At 43.7% G+C, this 25,223-nt stretch overlaps 1 protein-coding gene and 1 long non-coding RNA gene across 4 annotated transcripts in view; one reads left to right on the top strand and one right to left on the bottom strand.

Moving 5' to 3' along the window:
• The window catches only part of LOC144763913 (cysteine-rich secretory protein 2-like), a 387,595-nt gene that overhangs the window by 7,516 nt on the left and 354,856 nt on the right, over positions 1-25,223 (top strand). The window lies entirely within an intron of this gene.
• LOC144763914 (uncharacterized) overlaps positions 1-25,223 on the bottom strand; it is a 685,449-nt gene that overhangs the window by 455,506 nt on the left and 204,720 nt on the right. Inside the window, exon 3 of one of the 3 annotated variants that reach the window (XR_013596273.1) lies at positions 10,925-11,473. The exons of the other annotated variants lie outside the window; for them this stretch is intronic. This is a non-coding gene — a long non-coding RNA (uncharacterized LOC144763914). Of the gene's footprint in view, positions 1-10,924; positions 11,474-25,223 lie in introns of those variants that run through there. 3 annotated transcript variants of the gene reach the window in all.

Genomic DNA, 25,223 nt, shown 5'->3' with positions numbered 1-25,223 from the left:
AAGGTTACCGGCGAGCAACTTAACTCCACCCTCACCTGAGAAAACCACACTTGGGCACCTGATGCAAATGACGCAGCAACAGAACTCCACACCTGGATACCAAATGCATAGGCAAGCTCACCCCACTACGCAACCCCGACAGACAACACCCCAGGAAAGCTGCCTGGTTCACCACCGCTCTCCATGAAGCCAGACGCACCTGCAGATGCCTGGAGAAGAACTGGAGAAACACCAAGACAACCGAAAACCACACCCCCTACAAGGAAGCCATGACGGACTACCACAGCCAGAGCCACCAAGAGGAACTTCATCCACAACAAAATCCTGGCCAACTCCACAAACTCCAATGAACTTTTCTGTGTCATTCAAGAATTCACCAACCCACGCAGCAAAGCTACAGACATCACCCCATCCCAAGACCTCTGTGACAAGCTTGGAACTTATTTCCACCACAAGATCAAAAACCTCTACGACAACTTCATCGACCATCCACCAGGCGCAACAGATGGCTCCCCACCCTACAGATACACCAGCCAGCCCACCATCTCCAACTGGTCACCGATCACAGCCGAAGACACCACCTGGACCCTGAAACACATCCACTTGGGGGCCCCCACTGTCCCCTGCCCCCCTCACATCTACCAAAGAGCTGCGCCCGCCATTGCAGTTGAACTACAATGCACCATCAACACCACCTTCAAAACAGGCACCTTCCCAGATGACGGGATGCGGGCAGAAGTCGGAACCCTGCTCAAGAAGCCCACAGCTGAACCCAATGACCTCAAGAATTATTGGCCCATCTTGCTCCTCCCCTTCACAGCCAAAGTTGCAGAGAAAACAGTCAATAGGAACCTGATACAATTCATTGAAGAGAACGTAGTCCTCGACACGTCCCAATCCGGATTCCAAAGCAACCACAACACAAAGACTGCCCTACTCGGTGCCACAGATGACATCCGCACCCTCCTGGACCAAGGCCACTCCGCAGCCCACATTGACCTATCAGCGGCCTTCAACACCGTCTCCCACCGCACACTAGTCGCCAGACTACACGACGCAGAGATACAAGGAACAGCCCTGGACTGGATCCGATGATTCCTCACCGGAAGAAGCCAAAGGATCAGACTCCCAACCTTACTCTCCGACCACACGAAAATCACCTGCAGAGTCCCGCAGGGTTCATCACCGAGCCCCACCCTCTTCAACATCTACATGGCTCCCCTTGCAGCCATCGTCCGAGAACACAGCCTCAATATTGTACTCTAAGCTGAAAAAACCTAGCTCATCCTCTCCCTCACCAAAAACCCCACCACTGCCAAACTCTGCTTTCAGAAAGGAATGCAAGACGTCACAGTCTGGATGACCAGCAGCTGCCTGAAGCTCAACGCCGAGAAGACAGAAGTCCTCATCCTTGGTACCAACCCTTCTTCATGGGACAGCGCCTGGTGGCCGACCGCCCCCAGAAGCCCACCTACCCCCTCAGACCACGTCAAGAATCTCGGCATCGTACTCGACTCATCATTCACAATGAACTGACAGGTCAATGCCGTCACCTCCAGCTGCTTCAACACCCTCAGCATCCTCGGCAAGACCTTCAAGTGGATCCTCCCCTGAGTCATGGAAAACAGTCACCCACGCACTCATCACCAGCAAACTTGACTATGGAGACGCACTCTACGCCGGCATCAACAAGTCCCTACTCCTCAAACTCCAGACAATACAAAACACCACCGCCAGACTCGTCTTCGGCATCCCCCGACACAAACACATCAGCCAACACCTACAAAGTCTCCACTGGCTCCCCATTGAGAAAAAAGTCACGTTCAAAATCGTCACTCACTCCTACAAATGCCTACACAACAACGGACCCAAATACCTCAATGACAGAATCAACTTCCACGTACCCAAAAGAAACCTCCGATCTTCCAACCTCACACTGGCCGAAACCCCGAACATCCACAGAGCCAGAGCAGGCAGATGATCCTTCTCTCACATTGCAGCCAAGACCTGGAACAAGCTACCGGCAAACATCAGACGCGCTCCCTGAACACCTTCAGGAAGACCCTCAAGACCTGGCTCTTCGTCTAAACAGATCGGCGGACCTCCCCTCAGCATCTTGAGACCCTCACAGGTGAGTAAAACGCTTACAATTCCCTGATTGATTGATTAATTGACAGTGTTAACATTCTTCCAGTTATTGTGTCCCAGTATTTTTGAATAATTGGGCAATCCACCTACTGATGTAAAAAAGGTTCCCATATGACCACAATTTCTAGGACAGAGCGAGGAATCATAGATACCCATTGTGGCTAGTGTCGTACTTGTGTAGTATGCAAGACCTTTAGTTGTATTAAATGGAATAGAGAAGGTATTGCTAGCTCCCATGGGGATACCAGTGCTTCTTGCCACTCTTTATCGCTCATGTCTCCGACATCCTCCATGCAACTAGCCCGTATTTTCCCCAGGTGATCTGATTATTATCTAATATCTTCCTATAAGTGAGTGATATTACTTTTTTTGGTGAGTAATCATCTAAGAGTCTATCCTCCAGGGGGGAGGAGGCCGAGAGGTCGGTACCCTAGAAATTGCTTTTTGAAGTGCGCTACGCACCTGCAAGTATCGAACGGTTTCCTCTACTCCGAGTTCATATTCCCTCTGGAGATTTCCAAAGGGAATTGTCTCCCCTTTTGCCCGTAGGTCCCTGACCCTGGAGAGTCCAATGAGATCCTATTTATCAAACACAGGGTGTTTAGCCAGCAGTCCCAATTGCACCGACTCCCAATAGTGGAGTAGTCAATGTTATCCTATTTTTCCACCCCAGTGAGGTTGTTGCAGTTTGCCATAGCGCGATTGTTGCTGATGTTGGCTTGTGTTGCGGCGCATTGCCTTGCCCACCGTATAGTGATTGTAGGTAGCTTTTGGCTGGCATATTGTATCTCTACATGCTATATGTTGGGTCTGTTCGTGACCAGTGCACCCAGTGGTTTGTGACTGCGAGTTGAGCCACCCAATAATAATACTGAGTTGCTGGGAGGGCTGTACCCCATCGTACCAAATTTTAGTGAGTTTAGTCAGAGCTATGCGAGGGGCACCACTGTCCCAAAGGAGCTTGCTAATCTCAGCATTGATTGCCTGGAAATACTTTTGTGGGACCAAATAGGGAGCATTCTGTAAAACAATTCTGGGGAGGTCCATCATTTTATATATTGCGTGTTATCCAAGCAATGTGAGAGGTAGTGTCCTACAGTACCGCACATCTTCTTGTAGCCAACGCAATGGGGCGGCACAATTATGCTCATAAAAGACTGTTGGCTCTGTTGTAACATAAATCCCTAGATATCGAAACCCATCTGTTACTTTTTGTGGCGCACAGAGTCTAGGGAGTTTGATAGCCTGCCCGCTTAGGACGTATATGAGCGACTTGTCCCAATTGATAGTATAACCTAAATATTTTTGGAAGAGGGAAAATATATGCAGAACTCTGTGCATGGAGGAATGTGGGTTGGCCAGGTGAAGTAATATGTCATCTGCGTATAAGGAGGTTCGATCTTCCCACTCATCCATCCATTTGAGTCCTCTAAGAAGCGGATCCCCTAGATCCATGTCGCCAACGGTTCTAGCACCAGTGCAAATAATAATGGCGAGAGTGGATATCCCTGCTGCGTCCCCTTTGGAGCTTGAAGATCATAGATCTTCGTCCATTTACTGTAACCTGTGCTAGGGGCCCATTGCAAAGAAGCCTTACCCGTGACACATATTTCTAACCAAATCCAAGTCTCTCCAAGACTGCGAATAAGAAAGGCCATTCAATCATATCAAATGCCTTTTGGGCATCTAGTGATATTATTACTGCTTCCTTTTCAATGTTCCGGGTCCTGCCTAGCACTCTGTGGAGGTGCCGTAGGTTGTGCGCAGTATTCTACCTGGCATAAAGCCAGATTGATCAGGGTGTATCAACTTGTTTACTTTAGAATGCTTTATTGAAATTATATAAGTACAACAATTAGACAAATTGTACACACACTTCAATTCAGACAAAATTACTGGGTAAATGAAAACAGAACAATCAATGTCTCCATTAATCAGAAGTGGGCAAAAGTAAAATCTGAATATACAGCCAACAAGGGATAACCATGCATGAACTAATGGATTAAAATAAATATATGTAAATAGCCTAACATGAAAAACATAAGACTTTTACCAATGTTAATGCATTTTAAATTTTCATAAGAAGATAAGAGTGAGAAAGATGAAGAAGGAGAAGAGAGGGGAAAAGAGAGAAAACATGTGTTAAGCCTCAGCAACAATTCTTAAAAAAATAAAATAACATAAAGAACAGTAGTAACCTGCTAAAGTTTATAACATTTATGGTGGTTCATAATTGGTAAAAATGGATGTGGATTGAGCAGACTGTCTGGATATGAAAGAAGTACGTGGTGACCATAGTAGATCCTTTTTAATTAATAAAGGATTAGAGGTGGCATATGCCCGATCCAGTCTATGATGATGTCATAACAAATTCCACCAACCAGTAAAATACATTTTCGTGGAATCTTTCCAATTTGCAGAGATAATCTGGAGGGATGGAAAAGAAAAATATTTGTAAGAGATCACTCTGGACTTTCGAAAAAGATCCACATTTAGCATTATCTGCCAACTTAAATTTGTGAAGATCCGCAGGGGTGAAAAAAAGCCTATTGTAAAAATAATATAGTGTTTGTGTTGTGCTTGATGAGCAAGATGAGGTATAGATTTTAACCCAAATGGATTCCCATGTCTGGAGAGAGAGCTCCTGATTAAGATTAGTTTCCCATGCGAGCTCCACCTTGGTTTTAAACCTCAAATCAGAGGGGCAAGACGAAATCCTGTAAACACCAGAAGTTTTCATATGAGAACATCTAAATTAAGGGATGGGTATTGGACAACTGGTACAAGGAGAGAAGCCTGAGTGAGGAGAGGAAGAAGAAGAGTCCTAAGTCTAAGGTAATGTGTAGAATGAAACAAAGCGATGTCATACTTTTCCTGAATCACATTAAAATCCTTAAGAGAGCTGTCATTAAGTATATGGCCAATGGTAATAATACCTCTGTTAATCCATTCTTTCCAAGAGAGAGCTTTGTTATTTAATTTCAAGCGTTTATTGTACCAAATGGGAGTTTTCAAGAAAACATCCATACAGGAGTTAGAAGAGACAATTAGAGGTTTAGCAACAGCTATAGAGTGGTTAAGTATTGGAGAGAAAAAAGTCTTGGGGGGTTGAGAGAGAAGAACAGCCTTGTTTAATGAAAATGGTGTACATTGACCAGTTGGCCCCAACTAGTCAATTCTTCTTGAGGGGTTAGCCCAAAGGAGGTCCAAAGGCTAAATGATATTGTCTAAGATTGGGAACATTGACCCTTCCACTTTCTTTTTATTTTTACAGACAAACTAATGAGATTTTGGGCTTACAATTCTTCTATAAGAATTTGATGAGAGAGCGATTACTAGTTTTGTAGAAAGAAAATGGGAGGGAAACTGTCAACATAGATAAATAAAAATTAAATATATGTAGCAACATCATCTTAATTGTGGCCAGTCTACCCCACCAGGACAAAAATAAAGGGGACCAGCTCTGTATCAAAGCTAAGACTTTAGTAATGATTTCATTTAGATTAATTGTAATAGTATGTTTAATATTATTTGTATACAAAATACCTAAGCATTTTATACTTTTTGAATTCCATTTAAACCCTGTGTCTTTGAACATGTCTGGGAGGCAATATTTATTAAGAGGTAGGACCTCTGATTTGTCTATATTACGTTCATACCCAGAAACTGTAGAGTACTCCTGTAATAGAGAGAGACATTCCGGAACAGATGTGCTTGGGTTAGTAAGGATAATAAAATATCATCCTCATAAGCAATTGTGAGGAATGACAATTCTTTTCCAGAAAGGGTTCTAGAGATAAAAAAACAATAATGGGGATAAAGGAAAACCTTGTCTAGTCCCCCCGTGGAGAGAGAAGCAACTGGATTGTGGACCATTAATCCAAATAGTAGTGGAAGGATCTGAATATAATAACTTTAATATATTGAAGAATATGGGTACTAAAGCCGTTCCATTTCAATGCTCCAAAAATGTATTTTCTGCATCTAGTATATTAGCTGCCACAGGGGAATTCAACTTGGATGCCAGATGACTTATGTTAACGAAAGTTCTAGAGTTGTCTGTGATAGAGCGCCCCTTGACAAACCCCGATTGATGTATATCAACCAAGTCAGGGACAACTTGGTTAATACAGAGTGCTAAAAGCTTAGCAACAATCTTACAGTCTGTGTTAATCAATGAAATAGATCTGTAGTTGCTGCATTGAGAGGGATCTTTGCCTTTCTTAGGGATTAAACAAAGCATGGCTTGAGTGAAAGAGCCTTGTTTCCTTCCCATGGTTAAACAATTGGTAATAAGAAGCAACACATCAGGAATCAGCAAGTGTTTGAAATGAAAAAAATTAGCGCAGAGAGAATCCATCAGGCCCAGGAATTTTGTCCTTTGGAAGATGAATCAAAAAGGATAAGTCAATATTATTTTCAGGTGACTTAGGAATAGGCTGAAAGAATGCATCTATCTGGTACTGTGAAGGGGAGGCCTCAGGGATGTATACATTTTGTAGAAATCTGTGAAGCATTCAAGTATTTTAGAGTCACTAACATGCCTAACCCCAGCCATTGCCTGTTATAGCAACAATTTTAGTCATTGCTTTTTAATGTTAAGGTAATTAGCTAGAGATTTTCCAGCCTTATTCCGACCTCCATACATCTTAGCATTAAACTTAAGCAACCATTCACAGGCGTCATCCCAAGACTGCTTGTTGTAGTGCATTTTTTCCATAACAAGTTTATACAGTGTCAGTGTGATTTAAAGAAAAGTATTTGTGCTCTAAGGATTTCATTTGTTCTATAAGTAGTGATGACTCCTTCCGTCTTTTCCTCTTTTTTTAGCAACCTATTCTATAATGAATTCCTTACCGTTGCTTTAAATGCATCCCAGATAAAATTCATCTATGAGTCTTGGGGGAGGTTATTATAAAACAAATCCTGTGCAAATGATATAAACTGCTCTGTGAATTGATTGTCCAGCAAAAGAATATAATTAAATCTCCATCAACGTGAAGTAGGCGTATGAGTGGGGTAGTTGATGTCTACTATAACAGGGGTCTGATCTGAAATAAGTATTGAACCCATTTCGGCATGCGTTAGAAATTGCAGAGTAGGTTGTGTGAAAAAAATATAGTCTATTCTAGAGTGGAATCTATGCACAGGAGAGAAATAATAGAACTCCAGACCATATGGGTGAGAAGTTCTCCAAACATCTGTAAGCCCTCTAGAGGTGATAGCTTTATAAAAGGTCTTATGCGTTTTATTGGGAATAAACTAAGGGGCGCATGAGGATGTCGGGCGAATCGCCACCGCCATGCGGACGGAGGCAATCCGCCCAACATCCTTGTCCGCCCGCCACCCGTTCCCCCCACCATATTACTATGGCGGGGGGGGACCGCGGCGGACAGAAACACGGTCCGCCGCTTTTCCGCCCCGGTCGCCTTGCGGCCGGGGCAGAAAAGTGTTTATATGGTGGCGGTGTCTATTATCAAACACCGCCAGCCATATTAGCATGGGCTCTGGGAGATGCCTTTCCGTGGCGGCAATGCCACGGAGAGGCAGGCGGTCTTTACTTTGGGGGCCCCCTGTGGGTCCCCATGGTGAAGGCAAGGTGGGGGGTGCACATGGGGGGTACCTGTGGTACCCCCCTGCATTTGCATACACAATGCGGCAGGCACCGCGCGGTGACTGCCGCTTTGTGTATACAAATAGATGCCATGCATTTATAGCATTGCGGCGGGTGCTGGTGTAAACATCGCCCGCCGCAATGTTATAAATGCATGATGCACCCGCCACTGTGGCGCGAGCATCATAACATGCATGGCGGGACCGCCGCTCAGCTCGAGGCTGGTCCCGGTATCAGCGAGGATGGCGGGCGGGCAAAGTCCGCCCGCCATCCTAATGGGGGCCTTAGTTTGGGATTTCCGATCTAAAAAGGGATCCATAAGTTGGTTACAGTCAGCACCTACACTGAGATTTTCAGATGCATAGGAGGAAAAAAGAGTGGAGAATGGATTCCAAAATAGTAAATCAACACCATTAGGATCATAAACATTACAGATAGATAACTGAGCATTATTTATCTTAATGTCTAATAGAAGCCATCTACCTCTGTCATCTTTGGCCTCATTTAGCAAATTAATACATAACGATTTATGAAATAATATTATACCTTTCTTATTATTAACAGCAGAGGAACAAAAAACCTTCCCAACCCATTGTTTATGCAAGGAGTTTAAGTCTTCTTCTTTAAGATGTGTTTCTTAAAATAAAAGCTACATGACATTTCAACCTTAATAAATGAGACAATACTCTTTGTTTTTTGACTGAGCTACGAATTCCTTAAACTTTCCAGAGAACATTATCGTAAACCACTCATCAAAGAGATAAATGAAGAGCTATTAAAGAACAAATTAGAAACCAACAGGAACTATAAAACGTAGCAAACCAAAACGATTTTAGGACAAAGTAGTGGGGATCCAAGTAACTATTATTACACACAGACAACGAAGTTGTTGTAGAAAAGACTGTAGAAAGGAATTTAAAATAGAACTTAAGGGTTAGTGTGAAAGAACATAGACATCCTCCCAGCTATCTAAAAGGGTAGGGCACCAACAAGACAATGAGTAAAAAAATACCTCAATGACAGAATCAACTTCCACGTACCCAAAAGAAACCTCCGATCTTCCAACCTCACACTGGCCGAAACCCCGAACATCCACAGAGCCAGAGCAGGCAGATGATCCTTCTCTCACATTGCAGCCAAGACCTGGAACAAGCTACCGGCAAACATCAGACGCGCTCCCTGAACACCTTCAGGAAGACCCTCAAGACCTGGCTCTTCGTCTAAACAGATCGGCGGACCTCCCCTCAGCATCTTGAGACCCTCACAGGTGAGTAAAACGCTTACAATTCCCTGATTGATTGATTAATTGACAGTGTTAGCATTCTTCCAGTTATTGTGTCCCAGTATTTTTGAATAATTGGGCAATCCACCTACTGATGTAAAAAAGGTTCCCATATGACCACAATTTCTAGGACAGAGCGAGGAATCATAGATACCCATTGTGGCTAGTGTCGTACTTGTGTAGTATGCAAGACCTTTAGTTGTATTAAATGGAATAGAGAAGGTATTGCTAGCTCCCATGGGGATACCAGTGCTTCTTGCCACTCTTTATCGCTCATGTCTCCGACATCCTCCATGCAACTAGCCCGTATTTTCCCCAGGTGATCTGATTATTATCTAATATCTTCCTATAAGTGAGTGATATTACTTTTTTTGGTGAGTAATCATCTAAGAGTCTATCCTCCAGGGGGGAGGAGGCCGAGAGGTCGGTACCCTAGAAATTGCTTTTTGAAGTGCGCTACGCACCTGCAAGTATCGAACGGTTTCCTCTACTCCGAGTTCATATTCCCTCTGGAGATTTCCAAAGGGAATTGTCTCCCCTTTTGCCCGTAGGTCCCTGACCCTGGAGAGTCCAATGAGATCCTATTTATCAAACACAGGGTGTTTAGCCAGCAGTCCCAATTGCACCGACTCCCAATAGTGGAGTAGTCAATGTTATCCTATTTTTCCACCCCAGTGAGGTTGTTGCAGTTTGCCATAGCGCGATTGTTGCTGATGTTGGCTTGTGTTGCGGCGCATTGCCTTGCCCACCGTATAGTGATTGTAGGTAGCTTTTGGCTGGCATATTGTATCTCTACATGCTATATGTTGGGTCTGTTCGTGACCAGTGCACCCAGTGGTTTGTGACTGCGAGTTTAGCCACCCAATAATAATACTGTGTTGCTGGGAGGGCTGTACCCCATCGTACCAAATTTTAGTGAGTTTAGTCAGAGCTATGCGAGGGGCACCACTGTCCCAAAGGAGCTTGCTAATCTCAGCATTGATTGCCTGGAAATACTTTTGTGGGACCAAATAGGGAGCATTCTGTAAAACAATTCTGGGGAGGTCCATCATTTTATATATTGCGTGTTATCCAAGCAATGTGAGAGGTAGTGTCCTACAGTACCGCACATCTTCTTGTAGCCAACGCAATGGGGGGGCACAATTATGCTCATAAAAGACTGTTGGCTCTGTTGTAACATAAATCCCTAGATATCGAAACCCATCTGTTACTTTTTGTGGCGCACAGAGTCTAGGGAGTTTGATAGCCTGCCCGCTTAGGACGTATATGAGCGACTTGTCCCAATTGATAGTATAACCTAAATATTTTTGGAAGAGGGAAAATATATGCAGAACTCTGTGCATGGAGGAATGTGGGTTGGCCAGGTGAAGTAATATGTCATCTGCGTATAAGGAGGTTCGATCTTCCCACTCATCCATCCATTTGAGTCCTCTAAGAAGCGGATCCCCTAGATCCATGTCGCCAACGGTTCTAGCACCAGTGCAAATAATAATGGCGAGAGTGGATATCCCTGCTGCGTCCCCTTTGGAGCTTGAAGATCATAGATCTTCGTCCATTTACTGTAACCTGTGCTAGGGGCCCATTGCAAAGAAGCCTTACCCGTGACACATATTTCTAACCAAATCCAAGTCTCTCCAAGACTGCGAATAAGAAAGGCCATTCAATCATATCAAATGCCTTTTGGGCATCTAGTGATATTATTACTGCTTCCTTTTCAATGTTCCGGGTCCTGCCTAGCACTCTGTGGAGGTGCCGTAGGTTGTGCGCAGTATTCTACCTGGCATAAAGCCAGATTGATCAGGGTGTATCAACTTGTTTACTTTAGAATGCTTTATTGAAATTATATAAGTACAACAATTAGACAAATTGTACACACACTTCAATTCAGACAAAATTACTGGGTAAATGAAAACAGAACAATCAATGTCTCCATTAATCAGAAGTGGGCAAAAGTAAAATCTGAATATACAGCCAACAAGGGATAACCATGCATGAACTAATGGATTAAAATAAATATATGTAAATAGCCTAACATGAAAAACATAAGACTTTTACCAATGTTAATGCATTTTAAATTTTCATAAGAAGATAAGAGTGAGAAAGATGAAGAAGGAGAAGCGAGGGGAAAAGAGAGAAAACATGTGTTAAGCCTCAGCAACAATTCTTAAAAAAATAAAATAACATAAAGAACAGTAGTAACCTGCTAAAGTTTATAACATTTATGGTGGTTCATAATTGGTAAAAATGGATGTGGATTGAGCAGACTGTCTGGATATGAAAGAAGTACGTGGTGACCATAGTAGATCCTTTTTAATTAATAAAGGATTAGAGGTGGCATATGCCCGATCCAGTCTATGATGATGTCATAACAAATTCCACCAACCAGTAAAATACATTTTCGTGGAATCTTTCCAATTTGCAGAGATAATCTGGAGGGATGGAAAAGAAAAATATTTGTAAGAGATCACTCTGGACTTTCGAAAAAGATCAACATTTAGCATTATCTGCCAACTTAAATTTGTGAAGATCCGCAGGGGTGAAAAAAAGCCTATTGTAAAAATAATATAGTGTTTGTGTTGTGCTTGATGAGCAAGATGAGGTATAGATTTTAACCCAAATGGATTCCCATGTCTGGAGAGAGAGCTCCTGATTAAGATTAGTTTCCCATGCGAGCTCCACCTTGGTTTTAAACCTCAAATCAGAGGGGCAAGACGAAATCCTGTAAACACCAGAAGTTTTCATATGAGAACATCTAAATTAAGGGATGGGTATTGGACAACTGGTACAAGGAGAGAAGCCTGAGTGAGGAGAGGAAGAAGAAGAGTCCTAAGTCTAAGGTAATGTGTAGAATGAAACAAAGCGATGTCATACTTTTCCTGAATCACATTAAAATCCTTAAGAGAGCTGTCATTAAGTATATGGCCAATGGTAATAATACCTCTGTTAATCCATTCTTTCCAAGAGAGAGCTTTGTTATTTAATTTCAAGCGTTTATTGTACCAAATGGGAGTTTTCAAGAAAACATCCATACAGGAGTTAGAAGAGACAATTAGAGGTTTAGCAACAGCTATAGAGTGGTTAAGTATTGGAGAGAAAAAAGTCTTGGGGGGTTGAGAGAGAAGAACAGCCTTGTTTAATGAAAATGGTGTACATTGACCAGTTGGCCCCAACTAGTCAATTCTTCTTGAGGGGTTAGCCCAAAGGAGGTCCAAAGGCTAAATGATATTGTCTAAGATTGGGAACATTGACCCTTCCACTTTCTTTTTATTTTTACAGACAAACTAATGAGATTTTGGGCTTACAATTCTTCTATAAGAATTTGATGAGAGAGCGATTACTAGTTTTGTAGAAAGAAAATGGGAGGGAAACTGTCAACATAGATAAATAAAAATTAAATATATGTAGCAACATCATCTTAATTGTGGCCAGTCTACCCCACCAGGACAAAAATAAAGGGGACCAGCTCTGTATCAAAGCTAAGACTTTAGTAATGATTTCATTTAGATTAATTGTAATAGTATGTTTAATATTATTTGTATACAAAATACCTAAGCATTTTATACTTTTTGAATTCCATTTAAACCCTGTGTCTTTGAACATGTCTGGGAGGCAATATTTATTAAGAGGTAGGACCTCTGATTTGTCTATATTACGTTCATACCCAGAAACTGTAGAGTACTCCTGTAATAGAGAGAGACATTCCGGAACAGATGTGCTTGGGTTAGTAAGGATAATAAAATATCATCCTCATAAGCAATTGTGAGGAATGACAATTCTTTTCCAGAAAGGGTTCTAGAGATAAAAAAACAATAATGGGGATAAAGGAAAACCTTGTCTAGTCCCCCCGTGGAGAGAGAAGCAACTGGATTGTGGACCATTAATCCAAATAGTAGTGGAAGGATCTGAATATAATAACTTTAATATATTGAAGAATATGGGTACTAAAGCCGTTCCATTTCAATGCTCCAAAAATGTATTTTCTGCATCTAGTATATTAGCTGCCACAGGGGAATTCAACTTGGATGCCAGATGACTTATGTTAACGAAAGTTCTAGAGTTGTCTGTGATAGAGCGCCCCTTGACAAACCCCGATTGATGTATATCAACCAAGTCAGGGACAACTTGGTTAATACAGAGTGCTAAAAGCTTAGCAACAATCTTACAGTCTGTGTTAATCAATGAAATAGATCTGTAGTTGCTGCATTGAGAGGGATCTTTGCCTTTCTTAGGGATTAAACAAAGCATGGCTTGAGTGAAAGAGCCTTGTTTCCTTCCCATGGTTAAACAATTGGTAATAAGAAGCAACACATCAGGAATCAGCAAGTGTTTGAAATGAAAAAATTAGCGCAGAGAGAATCCATCAGGCCCAGGAATTTTGTCCTTTGGAAGATGAATCAAAAAGGATAAGTCAATATTATTTTCAGGTGACTTAGGAATAGGCTGAAAGAATGCATCTATCTGGTACTGTGAAGGGGAGGCCTCAGGGATGTATACATTTTGTAGAAATCTGTGAAGCATTCAAGTATTTTAGAGTCACTAACATGCCTAACCCCAGCCATTGCCTGTTATAGCAACACTTTTAGTCATTGCTTTTTAATGTTAAGGTAATTAGCTAGAGATTTTCCAGCCTTATTCCGACCTCCATACATCTTAGCATTAAACTTAAGCAACCATTCACAGGCGTCATCCCAAGACTGCTTGTTGTAGTGCATTTTTTCCATAACAAGTTTATACAGTGTCAGTGTGATTTAAAGAAAAGTATTTGTGCTCTAAGGATTTCATTTGTTCTATAAGTAGTGATGACTCCTTCCGTCTTTTCCTCTTTTTTTAGCAACCTATTCTATAATGAATTCCTTACCGTTGCTTTAAATGCATCCCAGATAAAATTCATCTATGAGTCTTGGGGGAGGTTATTATAAAACAAATCCTGTGCAAATGATATAAACTGCTCTGTGAATTGATTGTCCAGCAAAAGAATATAATTAAATCTCCATCAACGTGAAGTAGGCGTATGAGTGGGGTAGTTGATGTCTACTATAACAGGGGTCTGATCTGAAATAAGTATTGAACCCATTTCGGCATGCGTTAGAAATTGCAGAGTAGGTTGTGTGAAAAAAATATAGTCTATTCTAGAGTGGAATCTATGCACAGGAGAGAAATAATAGAACTCCAGACCATATGGGTGAGAAGTTCTCCAAACATCTGTAAGCCCTCTAGAGGTGATAGCTTTATAAAAGGTCTTATGCGTTTTATTGGGAATAAACTAAGGGGCGCATGAGGATGTCGGGCGAATCGCCACCGCCATGCGGACGGAGGCAATCCGCCCAACATCCTTGTCCGCCCGCCACCCGTTCCCCCCACCATATTACTATGGCGGGGGGGGACCGCGGCGGACAGAAACACGGTCCGCCGCTTTTCCGCCCCGGTCGCCTTGCGGCCGGGGCAGAAAAGTGTTTATATGGTGGCGGTGTCTATTCTCAAACACCGCCAGCCATATTAGCATGGGCTCTGGGAGATGCCTTTCCGTGGCGGCAATGCCACGGAGAGGCAGGCGGTCTTTACTTTGGGGGCCCCCTGTGGGTCCCCATGGTGAAGGCAAGGTGGGGGGTGCACATGGAGGGTACCTGTGGTACCCCCCTGCATTTGCATACACAATGCGGCAGGCACCGCGCGGTGACTGCCGCTTTGTGTATACAAATAGATGCCATGCATTTATAGCATTGCGGCGGGTGCTGGTGTAAACATCGCCCGCCGCAATGTTATAAATGCATGATGCGCCCGCCACTGTGGCGCGAGCATCATAACATGCATGGCGGGACCGCCGCTCAGCTCGAGGCTGGTCCCGGTATCAGCGAGGATGGCGGGCGGGCAAAGTCCGCCCGCCATCCTAATGGGGGCCTTAGTTTGGGATTTCCGATCTAAAAAGGGATCCATAAGTTGGTTACAGTCAGCACCTACACTGAGATTTTCAGATGCATAGGAGGAAAAAAGAGTGGAGAATGGATTCCAAAATAGTAAATCAACACCATTAGGATCATAAACATTACAGATAGATAACTGAGCATTATTTATCTTAATGTCTAATAGAAGCCATCTACCTCTGTCATCTTTGGCCTCATTTAGCAAATTAATACATAACGATTTATGAAATAATATTATACCTTTCTTATTATTAACAGCAGAGGAACAAAAAACCTTCCCAACCCATTGTTTATGCAAGGAGTTTAAGTCTTCTTCTTTAAGATGTGTTTCTTAAAATAAAAGCTACATGACATTTCAACCTTAATAAATGAGACAATACTCTTTGTTTTTTGACTGAGCTACGAATTCCTTAAACTTTCCAGAGAACATTATCGTAAACCACTCATCAAAGAGATAAATGAAGAGCTATTAAAGAACAAATTAGAAACCAACAGGAACTATAAAACGTAGCAAACCAAAACGATTTTAGGACAAAGTAGTGGGGATCCAAGTAACTATTATTACACACAGACAACGAAGTTGTTGTAGAAAAGATTGTAGAAAGGAATTTAAAATAGAACTTAAGGGTTAGTGTGAAAGAACATAGACATCCTCCCAGCTATCTAAAAGGGTAGGGCAACAACAAGACAATGAGTAAAAAAAGTAATACCCTCTTTGGGCAACTTCACAATTCACCTATCACACATTTATACCAAGGACCAGCCAATACACCACCAATCCCACCAAAATCTAAGATAAAATGTAAATATATATCTATGTATATATATATATATACCAAGCCTTAAGTGATTGCAAATGCATTATACATAGTAATGAACTCTTAGGGGTTAAAAACGCAAGGCAGATTCATTTTGGCTCCTCCTAACCCTTTATTTGAAATGTATAAGTACCCTCGTTTATTTCTGCAACGTTTACATGTGATCAAGCCTCGTGTCGGAGGCGAAACGCGTCATGCGGACTTGCTGGGTTTTATTTAAAATAAAACACTAATTTGCACTAAGGAATTTTGGGTCTGTCTTGTTCGTTTTCTCCTTGTGAGCTGTCTGGAGGGAAACGGACAGGATGGGACGGCGGTCTCATCAGGCGGAGTTCAAGAACATTTTCAACACCGTAGTTGCTTCTAAGGTGTAGGACAGACCCCTCCCCTGTGGATTGGCTCGGCGGCAGGAAGCAGTTTGGAGCCCTAACCTGGAAACAAACAGTAACACGGCTTCGGCGAGAAGCATACCGCGAAGAGCCCCTGGATGCTGGTTGAACTTCCTACCTGGTATACGGGAGTCGAGTCCGCCGTGTGTGAAGGTATCCGACGGCGGCGAAGGCAGCTCACGAAAGGTAGGACGCTACCCAGAATTTCTAGTGGGGAGTCAGTGCACACGGCAAAAAACATTCGGACCAGCTCGGGGATCCGAGGTCCCTTAGTTGAGCCGATTTTAGTGTGGTACAATAAACAAATTACCCCTACAACGGAAGCTACTTTGCTTCAGGCAAGAATGTCCGCGGATACGTTGCGAAATAGGGAGGAGGCGGCGGAAAATATGTTCGATAAAGCCCCGGCTGGGGGATCGAATCCGCAAGGCCAGTTACAATTGAGTGCTAATTCGAGCGCAAACCCCACATTGAGAGACTTATTCAATCAGCTAGAGAAACTCACCAAGAAGGAACAAGCTAAGTGGTGGGAAAACAAGTCTTTATCCAGATACCTGACAGTTGGTCGAGTCCCAAGAGGCCTTCGAATAAGCCTAGCACCTAGCTATGAAACACCAGATCCCGCAATGCTCACTGAATGGGCAGAAATAAATCTTGAATGTTCCGCTAAATTGATGGGGGCGCTAGTTCGATATGCTGAGAGTGATCGCCTGAAATTACAAGCGGAAATTGAAAAGATAGAAAGAGAAATAGCGGGGTTTGGTCCAAGTGAACAAGCGGATAAAATGAGAAATGATATGACACAGAGTTAAAAAAGATGAAGATATAATAAAGAAACGTAAAGTCTTTAAATTTGAACGCGACTGTCTTGACTACCTCAATGGACACATTTTCACGTATGCCAAGAAGTACGAGAATGTGAAAGCTCGAGCGAGGAAAACCAGACAAACTACAGGGGAAGATGTTAATGTACTGGTTTCATCCACAGATGCAAGTTTAACATCAGGCAGTGAAACGGAAAACGAGGCCGCGGGGCCCTCCACGGTGGGGTCAGTCAAGCTGTCTCTAGCACAGGAGGTGAGCTGCTTGTGTCAAGATCGGCGCGACACTTTAAGACCAAGAGTGAAAGGCAAGACATAGGCAAACAAAATCGTGCCAACCAAAAGCAGCATGCAAGGAGAAAGTGCTGCAGATTCAACACAGCACAACGCGAAACAGACCGGGAGGAGCCGCTGGAACAAATCAAAGAAAAAGGTGAATTAGAAGCAGAAAGTAAAAAATCAATCATCAATTTAACAGATATCACTTTAACGCCAAATGAAGAAATGATCCTAGGACTGGGATTAACTTATTGTCCGCCAATGGATTTCAATTATGCAGATGCTAGAATGGACTCTTATCGCTTTATAAGAAAACTAAAGCTTAAAAAGTTTTTTCTCCAACAACCAAAAAGAAAGAAACCAACGGAAACACTGAGTAGTCCGTCATTGTTGGAAGCAGGGGAACGTGATACATTTGATGCGACTTGGGACTTGCAACAAGAGGGCAGGATATCCAATGACTTGCCTTTAACCACATCAAGCGAGGACTGTGCTTTGAGTCAAACCCCATTTAAACCTAAATCAACTTTTTCACCGGTTTCTGTGCACGATAATTTGGAGGTATATCATGAACTTGTCACCAAAGAGTTAAAACAACTTTACATCGCCACAAACAACAAACGTATGGTTGTAAACAAAAAGAATCAATGTTACCAGAATCTAATCAAAAAACTTGAAAAGAAAAATGATGTGATTGTCCGCCAGGCCGATAAGGGCGGGAACATTGTCCTATGGCCGAGACAAATGTATGTCGCTGAAGCTGAGAGCCAACTGTTGGACATCGCTTGCTACAAGAAAAGTAACATTACTGTGTTAAAGGCAGCATGGCAGGAGCAAAATATGAAATTGATGGCTTGGAGAAGTGCCAAATTGTTGTCTAATGATGAGTACAAGTTCATGAAAAATGATCATCAGTGATACCATCATTTTACCTAATACCAAAAGTGCATAAAGACATTAACAGACCACCAGGACGTCCGATTATATTGGCTATAAATAGCGCAACTAAGAACATTTCGCGCTACATAGACTTTTTCTTTCAGGACTGGGTAAAAGGTTTAAATTTGTATGTTCAAGATACTTCTGATTTTATTAGAAAGTTGAACAATGTGGTTTGGCATGATGACTGTTTGCTAATGACATTAGATGTGTCGTCATTATATACATCGATTAAGCATTCGGACGGACTCAAAGCGGTAGAATTCTTCTTAAACCAGAGACCTATGAATTTTTCTGCACATAACAAAATGTTGTTGTCTATGATTGAGCTATGCCTTGAACAGAAATTTTTTCTCTTCAATAACCAGCTATATCAGCAGGTCAGAGGGGTCGCAATGGGGGCCTGCTTCTCCCCGAGCCTGGCATGTTTACACATGGGGTTCTGGGAGGAGCAGGTCCTGAGGGGGGCTCTGAATGAAACAATGCGGAAGCATGTTTTATTATATCTGAGGTACATAGATGACCTATTCTTGATATGGCAAGGTACATTGGGTGAATCAACTGATTTTGTGGAAGTAATAAACAACAATGGCCTCAATTTGAAGTTTACTTCACACATAGATGCTAAGTCAGTTGCATTCTTAGATACAGAGGTCTTTGTAATTGAAACAGGTATAGCCACAAGAATGCATAGGAAACCCACGGCAGGCAACACGGTTCTGCACGCATCCAGCCAACATCCACAACACCTAATCAGCAGCATTCCCTTTGGGGAGATGCTGCGTATAAGGCGAATTTGCAGTCTAGATGCAGATTGTAAGTTAAAATCAAGCCCATTGTACAGGAACAAGAAGAGACAGTGATCAAGCCACGGGTCATCATTAGGTACAGTAGACAACACAGAGAAATTCGCAAGATTTTCTACAAGAATTGGAATCTGGTAACAGGTGATCCTGTTATCGGCAAATACATCCATGACAAACCGAATATTACTTTCAGAAAATCTGGTTCCATGGCAGATAAGTTGGTACACAATTTCCTTGAGAAACAAGTCTTGGATACTTAGGGTGCCTTGGGAGGCGGATTTAAAAAATGTGCAGTTTGCAAGGCGTGCAGGCATGGTTGCAACAAGACACAGTATGTTGTACCCTTCAAAAACGAACCAGTGAAAATAAGAAAAAGAATGTCTTGCAAAACAGACTTTGCAGTGTATGTGCTGCAGTGCCCTTGTGATCTCCAGTATGTGGGGAGTACTCGCCTACCGGTGCACAAGCGGATACTGCAGCACATCAGGGCTATCGTGGGTAAAGACCAGGCATACCCGGTAGCCCGCCATTTTGAGAGCGTGCACAACAGTGATCCTGCCTCCCTAGAATACTATGCCATTGATTGTGTCCTTCCTCTCAAGAGAGGGGGAGACAGAAATGCCAAGCTTCGGGTGTTGGAAACCAGATATATATTAGAATTAGACAGCAAGACTCCACATGGAATGAATGCGAGCGAAGATCTATACACTTGCCTCTAGTTCTGTATATTGATAGTATACAAGGATAGTCTGTAGATTATCTAATACATGATGTAGCAATTTTGTAGAGTTGTATAGTTCTCTGGTTCTCTGTTGGCATTATCAGCTGTGATAAGATTTCCCATTGTGTGTTCTTGGGTACTCATTAGTTTAGCAGTGGTAAAATAAGGTTTAATAAGATCTAGACCTTCTTCCGACTTACCAATAGAATATTTGTCGTTTTTTTAAATAATCATTTTGTTTTAAAAGAAAAGGAATTCTAACACTATTTTTGCACTATAGTATTTGTTTGTATACACAAAGGTTCAAGTTTTTTTTACGAGGGTAAATAACAAAAGACAATAGATCTACATGAATTAGATCTATGATAAATTTCAATTCAAAAGATAACTATGTATCGGCAAAAGAAAATTAAGCCTATTAGAAGGCCTAATGTGTAGTTATTGTTCTGTAATGGATATGACTGGGTATGGGTTTTTACATAGAACCACATGTTACATCTGGTCAATGTATTACATATGCAGGTCCTAAAAGGATAAATCATAGTGTTAAATCACTAAGTTTTTTAATAGGATTATTTTTTCATCTACATGCATAGACACTGGTCTCGCATTGTATATAGTATGTATATAGTGGAAAATGAATTGAAATGTACAGATAGATATTCTGCTTTATTTTTGCTATATATATTTATTATTTTTGCTAACATTATTGTGTATATATATGGATATATTTATTTGTGTATATTATCAAATTTTATATGACAAGTATACATTTAAGAAATCGTAATTTGCACTGCATATGTAATGTACAGGTCACCATGATTTTGATACAATAGCTACATGGCACCATCCCAGAAACCAAGCCTTAAGTGATTACAAATGCATTATACATAGTAATGAACTCTTAGGGGTTAAAAACGCGAGGCAGATTCATTTTGGCTCCTCCTAACCCTTTATTTGAAATGTATAAGTACCCTCGTTTATTTCTGCAAAGTTTACATGTGATCAAGCCTCATGTCGGAGGCGAAACGCGTCATGCGGACTTGCTGGGTTTTATTTAAAATAAAACACTAATTTGCACTAAGGAATTTTGGGTCTGTCTTGTTCGTTTTCTCCTTGTGAGCTGTCTGGAGGGAAACGGACAGGATGGGACGGCGGTCTCATCAGGCGGAGTTCAAGAAAATGTATATATATATATATATATATATAAGCTCCATCACCCTCAGCAGCCGCCGAAAACGTGAAGAGGCCAACACAGGAGAACAGGTAGAAACAGCTTTATTCCTCCACATCAGGTAAGAAAACATTGGACACCTGCTATCATTGCGAATGCATTTCGGCTTCTACTTTAGCCTTCATCAGCGCTGCAGGTGCTTAGAGTCAAACAGGGAGCGGCAAATGTATCTGACACAGTGTCACGCCCCTCCTGTTTCGACCTGCTTTGCTCCACCCCTTCAACCCACTGGTACACGCAAATGTCTATTGACGAGTCTTGTGTAATGACTCGCTTTCCCAGAGTGCATCAAGCTTAGTCACTGAAGAAACGTTGCGTGGGGATGGCAAAGCGATTTCAAAAGCAATTGTTTCATCACTCCGTAGCAGAAGAACGTGCTGTCATCTCCCGTTTCCTACCGTCCCAACCTGCCTGCTCCTGGTGACACTGGGCGGGGACCAGGTGGACATGCACGCCCAGTCCAAAGCAGGGCCGAATGACCCCTACACCGCCATATTTGTCCCAGACAGGAAGGTGGACCCCGGCAAATCCCGGTACCCCGGGCAACTCCAAAACGCCACCGAAGCAGCAACCAGCAAAGTCGGAGTCAACTTGACGAGACGGGGGCCCCTTAGCGCGGTACTGGACTCCGCGCTGAAACATAAGCTCCATCACCCTCAGCAGCCGCCGAAAACGTGAAGAGGCCAACACAGGAGAACAGGTAGAAACAGCTTTATTCCTCCACATCAGGTAAGAAAACATTGGACACCTGCTATCATTGCGAATGCATTTCGGCTTCTACTTTAGCCTTCATCAGCGCTGCAGGTGCTTAGAGTCAAACAGGGAGCGGCAAATGTATCTGACACAGTGTCACGCCCCTCCTGTTTCGACCTGCTTTGCTCCACCCCTTCAACCCACTGGTACACGCAAATGTCTATTGACGAGTCTTGTGTAATGACTCGCTTTCCCAGAGTGCATCAAGCTTAGTCACTGAAGAAACGTTGCGTGGGGATGGCAAAGCGATTTCAAAAGCAATTGTTTCATCACTCCGTAGCAGAAGAACGTGCTGTCATCTCCCGTTTCCTACCGTCCCAACCTGCCTGCTCCTGGTGACACTGGGCGGGGACCAGGTGGACATGCACGCCCAGTCCAAAGCAGGGCCGAATGACCCCTACACCGCCATATTTGTCCCAGACAGGAAGGTGGACCCCGGCAAATCCCGGTACCCCGGGCAACTCCAAAACGCCACCGAAGCAGCAACCAGCAAAGTCGGAGTCAACTTGACGAGACGGGGGCCCCTTAGCGCGGTACTGGACTCCGCGCTGAAACATAAGCTCCATCACCCTCAGCAGCCGCCGAAAACGTGAAGAGGCCAACACAGGAGAACAGGTAGAAACAGCTTTATTCCTCCACATCAGGTAAGAAAACATTGGACACCTGCTATCATAGCGAATGCATTTCGGCTTCTACATTAGCCTTCATCAGCGCTGCAGGTGCTTAGAGTCAAACAGGGAGCGGCAAATGTATCTGACACAGTGTCACGCCCCTCCTATATATATAAATATATTACCTACTGATGGTCGCCAGTAGGTATTTACAGTTAGGACTAAGTATGGGCGAATTTTGTGTATTCGCGGTCCGCGAATTCAAGCGAAATGGCAATAAAATCCACGAGTTTGCGGATTTTCCCGCGAACTCGCTGATTTTTTTGCCTTTTGTGGCACGTGTGTCTGTAACTTTGCCACCGCTCCGAAAGGCGCCGAGATCCCTCGAGTGAGCTGTCCATCATCGTGAGGAAAGGGCGGGAAGACGTTGCATACCCTAGTGTGTGTGTGGTGGGGCCAAACGGGCGGTGCTTCCATGCAAGTTCACATGCCTCTTGTTTATAAAGGGTTGGAGCAGAAGATGAGAAGAAAGCAGCCTTCTGGTCACAGCAAGTACACGGGGATTGCGCTCGAGATACTCGTGGATGCAAAGACCTCATCAAGGATTACATCCAATTGTAGGCGGTAGATATGGGGAGGAAGCTTAGCACACCTGCCTAGCCTTGACCGTGCTCACTAGTTATTTGGGAGCCGAGGTCCCTCGAGTGAGCTGTCCATCATAGTGAGGAAAGGCAGGACAATGTTGCATACCCTAGTGTGTGTGTGGCGGGGCCAAACGGGTGGGGCTTCCATGCGAGTTCACATGCCTCATGTTTATAAAGGGTCAGAGCAGCAGATGAGAAGAAAGCAGCCTCCTGGTCACAGGAAGTACACGGGGATTGCGCTCGAGAAACTTCTGGATGCAAAGACCTCCATCAAGGATTACATCCAATTGTAGGTGGTAGATATGGGGAGGAAGCTTAGCACACCTGTCTAGCCTCGACCGTGCTCACTAGTTGTTTGGGCGCCGAGGTCCCTCGAGTGAGCTGTCCATCATAGTGAGGAAAGGGCGGGAAAACGTTGCATACCCTAGTGTGTGTGTGGCGGGGCCAAACGGGTGGGGCTTCCATGCGAGTTCACATGCCTTTTGTTTATAAAGGGTCGGAGCAGCAGATGAGAAGAAAGCAGCCTCCTGGTCATAGAAAGTACACGGGGATTGCGCTAGAGAAACTTGTGGATGCAAAGACCTCCATCAAGGATTACATCCAATTGTAGGCGGTAGATATGGGGAGGAAGCACACCTGCCTAGCCTAGACCGAGCTCACTAGTTATTTGGGCTGATTATTTGAGCTTCAACTCGGGCATGGTGCAAAAAAATCCACCCGCAAGCAAATTTGTGAATTTTCGGCAATTTCGCAAGATTCGCGGATCACGAAATTGCCAAGAATTCACAAATTTCGCGAGCGGAACGGATTTTCTATTTAGAATAACTTTGCCACTGGTTGACAAATCTTCGTGAAATTCTCGAAGAAGATGGGGTGCTCCGCTCTGCTCCTTCCCTGAAAGTTTGGGGGTGATTCGTCAAGCGGGGGCTGAGAAAAAAGGGGGGTCCTAAAACATGTTTTCAACATGCAATTTTCTATAGGGACCTTTAGACACGGCTACAGTCCGAACTACTGAACGGAATTACACCAAATTTGACAAAAAAAGGAGAGTTTGGGTCGCAGATAACGCTTTTTGTTAAATGGTGTAAATCCATTCAGTAGTTCCTGAGAAAATCAAAAGTAAAATCATAGATATATCTATAGACGAAGGAAGGTACGCGTACAGTACGCGTACCTTTCCGAGCACGAGCTTTATGCTAATTGGATGTCAACACTCCAAACCAGGAAGTGTTGGCAGTCATGTTGTGCCTCGGTAGAGCACAAGAAAACAGAAAAAGAAACGCAAAAAATGCAAAAAGGGGGCAGGGTAGGAACACCCTGACCCCTAGGCCTGCTTAGAGAGTCCCACAAGGACCCCCAAGGCCGAAATGTTATTTTATTTTTTTTAAATTGCGGGATGCGCGTATGGTACGCGTACCCTGCCGATTAAAATTTTGTTTTCATATTTTTTATTTTTTTAGCCCCCGGGGGGCCAAAGCCCAAGGGCAATAGACTCTTTGTAAAGGGGGCCAGCCCCGGGGACCGCCACCCCCCGGGGCTTTACTAAATTATGGGCGGGGGGCTCTGAGGCCCCCCAGCCTCCCTCCTCCCCCCCAGCCGCCACTCCCAGTGGCTTATTTTAATAGGATGGGGGGCTCTGAGGCCCCCCCAACCCCGGGGACCACCACCCCCCGGGGCACTAATATTCAAAATAGGGGGCCATTATCCCCCGGGGCTTTTAACTGTTGGGAGGGGGACCGCGGCCCCCCCTCCTGGAGCCCTTGATGGCCCTGGGGACTGCCACCCCCAAGTGTCCTGGGGTGCCTACCCCCAGGATACTACTATTTGCTATGGTAGGGTGGGAGCCTCGCGGCTCCCACCCTACCATAGCAAACTGCTTTGATTTTTGAAAGAGAGAGCAGGAAACCTGCTCTCTCTTTCAAAAATCAAAGCAGATTGCTTTTCTGCTGGGGGAGCAACATGTTAGCTGCTCCCCAAGCAGAAAAGCAATGCCGGCCCCTAACGAGGAGTGCCAGGCCCAGGGGGATGGGGTGCCTGGGGCCAAAAGTGGCCCGGGAGGGGGGCCATACGGCCCCCTTCCCTAAATGGTTATAAAAATAAATAAGATGTAGGCTGGCGCCGGGGGATGGAGTCCCCGAGGCCTTAAGTGGCCCGAAGAGGGGGGCTATGTTGCCCCCCCTCCTTAAAAATTAAAAATAAAAAGTGGCATGCCCCGGGGGATGGGGTCCCCGGGGCCTTGATTA

The sequence above is a fragment of the Lissotriton helveticus genome, chromosome 6 (assembly GCF_964261635.1).
Source record: "Lissotriton helveticus chromosome 6, aLisHel1.1, whole genome shotgun sequence".
NCBI lineage: Eukaryota > Metazoa > Chordata > Amphibia > Caudata > Salamandridae > Lissotriton > Lissotriton helveticus.
The sequence above is the reverse complement of the archived record's forward strand: the minus strand, read 5'-3'. Positions and strand labels throughout refer to the sequence as shown.